The following is a 5,202-nucleotide window of genomic DNA, read 5'->3' as shown; positions in this document are numbered from 1 at the left end:
TTTAGATTGGTCGGATATGCAAGAAAAGATATCTTCCCTTTTTTTAAATGAATTCTATGTTGGTCAAAATTTTGACCAACATGGGCTTCATATGTTAAAATGAAAAAAGTCAATTTCCCTCTTTCATTGTTATGAGAAACTTGTATGCATGGGAAGACTTCAAAATCTATTGTAGCAATGGATCTGGGCAAGAACAGTCACTATGTGCATTTTTTGCATCGTCCTCCTTGCAATCGGAGGCATTTACTCAGCCACGGCTGACGTTATCTTCCACTACATCTTTTCTTCACAAAACAAGGTAGGATTCTTGACATTATTCATGGACAAGGCAGGATTCTTTTCTTCTTGCACAATTTCTTATTGCAATATCTTCCACTATGTCTTTGAACATTCGACTTAGATGTATAACATATTTCTGAGTGTTTCTAGGATTTGGGAATTAATCGATGGAGAGTTGTTCAATACGCACTAGTTGTTCAAATTATTTTCTTAGTTTGGAAAGAAATAAAATAAATCTAGGATTTTAATCATCCTTAATCATATGCCCTTGAATATTAAGACAATAACTTACTTTACTTACTCTCTCTGGCCATTCTCATACTTGAGTAGAAAAAGTTATACATAATTTCAATTGTTATTTTTGTCCCAGTTAACAATTTTTTTAAATAATATAATTTGCATATCAGATTTACTGCCAGAGTATTTTCTTCACACATAATCAATATTTCTTCAGCTATAGTTTTCTTCCCTTTATTTACCGATGGTCACTAGCTTTGGTAAGGACTTGATGTAGTCACTATACAATAATCTGATCACTGAATCTTGTTTTAGAATCTCCTTCAAATATAATCTTCTAGTCTTACTAATAGATCAGATTCTTTATAATGGTTTATGGAAAGAATCGTTCAGATATCTATGGATGGAACTATTAGTTATTGACTCTTCCTCTAATATTTACTTGTATACTTGTAATGGTGGTATTTTATACCTATAATGTCCTTGCTCTATATATATTCTAAGAATAAGGGACTATTCACTCATGATTTGATTATAGGAGAATACTTCTAAACCAAAACTCTACTTATACCATGGTATCAATTGATACTTGATGACACTTATTGGGGAGATGTTGATCTTGATTAATATATTATATCCACTTGTGAATGAATGTCTTGATACTCATACTCAATGTGAGGTATTCATACTTGTATACTGATACTCATACTCAATGTGAGGTATTAGTCTTTCAAATATGAATATGGAACAAAATAAATCTTTTATATTTTTCATTATTTATGTATAATATGAGAGATAATCCATAGGCTGCACTATGAACTATGATTTATTATTATTATTATTGATGCCCTCTTAACCTTCCCTTCACCCTATAGGATGGGGCTCATATTTGAAAATAAAGATATAACTTTCATTCATTTCTAAGTGATGTCAAATCTCAAAAAGTTTTGGTTATGGACTTAATTCTTCTTTCCCATTTTCATTCATAAATACCAATCATTGGCTTTTAACTAGGATGCATTAGTAGGACTTAATGCATATTTCATGAGTTGTGGTTCATAAAAACCCATACTCATCAGCTTGAATAATTTGTTTAATACCCAATGCATTGAGGTGATGCTTACAAGTTGAACTCATAACAACCATTTCTCATCAACTTAAATTGTTTTTTTAGTACCCATTGCATTGAGGTGACACTTACAAGGTTGAAGTGTTGCAACTTCCTAGAAGGTTTGCCTACTCAATTTCGTGATGATCCAAATTTCCTTGACCATAAAGCTTTCCCAAGATTAAGCCTTCTTAGCTTGCCATGCCATTTTTAAAACCTTCAACAAGTTATGTTCCCTATGAACCATTGATCATAGATATGCTCAGTTCCTTCATTAACAACTAGGTGGTATTTTTCGTCATGTCAAATTATGTGATGTTTAATTAGTACTGATCTTGAAAAAATTACAAGAGTAGTGGTTTACAAGAGCTCATCTCTTGTGATTACAAATAGTCCACCTAGAACTCATTGTATCCATGTGATCCTCATACATTCGAAGCATTTGAGATTTATTTGGTGTTGTTGTTGCAAGACCAGTACAAATTTGTTTGCATCTGTAGAAAAGAAAGCATGAAGAGTGTGAAGGAGAAAATGTTGTAGGTCTAGGAGCTCAAAATGTTGTTAATAAAAAAAATTTGTGTGCCCATTGTTTAAAATTTTATGGAAGGTTCTCCGAGGCTTAACAACCATGTTTGAATGCTTCAAGTGGGCTAGAGTTTGATAGGACAGAACCGAAGCAGAGGAATTTGTCATGGAGTTGACAGCAATAACATTGGATGTTTTGGATAATCTACACTCCCCATTGGATAGCCAATGACATGTGCGTAATATGTGCAACCCAAAATCATGTTATATAACAAATTTATATATAAATCAGTAAATTGATTAATTAATATAATATTCTTGTAATCCTATAAAGATATATAGGAGGGATGTGAAATATATATCTTCCTATTAGTTTATTCATTATTGTATTTACATATAAATTTTTATATATAAATATATATAGGAATATCAAATTATATATTATATTGTACAGCGAACCCAACCAGACTGATTTTGGGATTGTTTTGCCATATTGGCAAAACCAATTTTTGTAAACTAGCAAATCACCACAAAGTAGCTAAATGTTTTGTGACAAAAACCTAGAAAATATAGTTGCATTTATATAGGATGAAGGTTTATTAAAATTTAAAGAGGGAAATATGTAATGGATATAACAGTCCAAGAGATTTGACCAGCTGGAGATGAATAAAATAAAGAACTGGGGGATAGTAGATTATATAATATAATAACATTACAACATAGTGCACATGAATAAGAAAGGAAATTAGGAAACTAATGGAATTCTCATCATTCCATCTTCATCATCACCTTTACCATATATTTGCCTTAACAATATTCCCAAATGAAAACACTAAAAAAATTCTAATTTCTTGTGGCTTGTATCAAATTAGAATTTCAACATCACAGTGAGAAAATGTGGTTATCTGGATATAGGAAGAAAATCAGGATAAGATTGTATGAGCATGATGGCACACTAGGCTAACTCTATGTTTGATCTTTTTGATTCTTAGATGGTTCATGGTGATCTTGTTGGCATTTTTGCAATGATCACTACTACATTTAACCTTTATTTTCTACTACAACTGTGTTTCTTTTTCTCTACTTCATTTTAGTAAACATTCCCTATCAACAAAATATTGATTGTGTTTCAATATTAAAATGTATGAGGGTATGTGAAGACTTTGCCTGTTATCCACAGAAATTAATTGAGAAGCACATGAAGTTTTGACAACTCCCTCCTCAACTAGTTATATTTTCAGGTAACATGTAACAAAATTTCTCTCATTCATTTTCTTATATGTTTTAGCTTAACTTACTTAATGTTCTTAGAATTATTTTGTGTTAAATCTTATTGATACACAATCATTTGGATTGGAATGCTTAGGAATCTGGCTGCAATTCTAAAGAGAAATTGTTGGAGCTTGTTTTTTTACCTTGAAATCATTCCACCTTTCACTCTTGACATTGATGTAGAGACCTAGGTGGACTTTCAGTTATTCACAATAAGAGGGACTTTCCTAGTGTTCTCATAACACAATCGAGCTTCTTCATAGGATCACTCTCCTTGATCCAATCAACTCCAAACCTTATCAAAGTGCACATACCATTCTCTTGTGCCACCATAGGATCTACATCTTAGAAATCATCCCATGTCCCTCAAATGGATTCACCAAGCAATCTTGTTCAACAACCATCAAATGCCCACAATGCCTCAATAGGCTCCAATCTTGAATTCACTTCAACTAGGTGTTTATGGCACCTTCACACATCTCAAAAAACTTCAACTAACCTATTTCCAAGGTTACCAAATGCTCATCTTATTATTTGATACCAAAAACCCACTACAAGCCCTTCATTAGGCCTATTTCCCAATTAGCCCTACCTAATCGATTTTTCACACTTTTCTCTCACTTTCCCCAAAACTCTCAAAAAACTAAGACCATATCCAAATACCATTTTGGATTCTACACAACATACTTCAAATGCTCATGCTACTCCCTTGGACCAAATGCCCAAACCAACACTACTGCCCCACAATTAACCCTCTTTTAGCCCTTCTGTTACAAAGCAACCTCTAACATATCTCATCTGAAAAACCATTTGACCTCAAACAGATTTGTCTTGTCATCCAAAACAAAGTATTTTCAAATTCATAGGAGATTCCATCAAGTTTTACACACCCAACCAACAAACCCTCCTTCCTAGGTGCCTAAAGCAAGGGTTTTACCAAACTCACCTTTCCAAATGTTTCCTGATCCTTCCAATGGATCCAACACCTTCATATAGCCCTAAAATGATCTTCCTTGTCATAAAATATAATCCTCCTTTAGGTGGAACCTCCAAACCTATGACTGTCCCAACACCTAGTAACACCTCCAGACCTATGATTCCCACAAAATATTTATCAATACTTACATTATTGCTTGTAACAAAATGTTGCATTTCTAAACTCAGATCTACAAGCATTTGAATCCTCCAAATATAATATTCCTTTATAAACTCTAAGTTAAACACTAAATCCATTTGAGTTTAGATATCTTGATCTCTAATTTCTTTTCCAAATTTATCCTCCAAGGTGGATTTCGCCAATCTGCTCTTCTTATATATGCTTATGGAATTGTTTTGGATGTTCCAAAGAATTTCAACATCCAACCTTTATAGACATTTGAGTTCTAAATTCATGTCCCTTGATGTTAGGCCTAAATGGTCTAAGGATTAAGTTTTTTTAAATTGTACAACCACCATGAGGCCAAACTTGCATAAGCTAATTGATTTGTAATTAAGTGAAATCTGATTTCTTCTTTTGATCCTTAGGCCAACCCACATAGGGCTATTTTTCAAAAAAAATCAATTGCAATTATTTCATGGCTGAAATTGTAATGATCTTAGGCTCACTAGTTTTTGAGATTTACCCATCTTTTGAGCTCACATGTTCTTGATTGAAGATTGCATTAATATGTTTCAATCTTTTATTCATCTTCATTAGTTGATGCATTAATCACATTATTCATTTCTATTAGGATTAGTCATGGCATGCTACTATTAGCACCTAAGTAACTTTCACCTTGTGA

The sequence above is a fragment of the Cupressus sempervirens genome, chromosome 7 (genome assembly GCF_028749045.1).
Source record: "Cupressus sempervirens isolate cs-2001-9-10 chromosome 7, ASM2874904v1, whole genome shotgun sequence".
Classification (NCBI taxonomy): domain Eukaryota; kingdom Viridiplantae; phylum Streptophyta; class Pinopsida; order Cupressales; family Cupressaceae; genus Cupressus; species Cupressus sempervirens.
The sequence above is the reverse complement of the archived record's forward strand: the minus strand, read 5'-3'. Positions refer to the sequence as shown.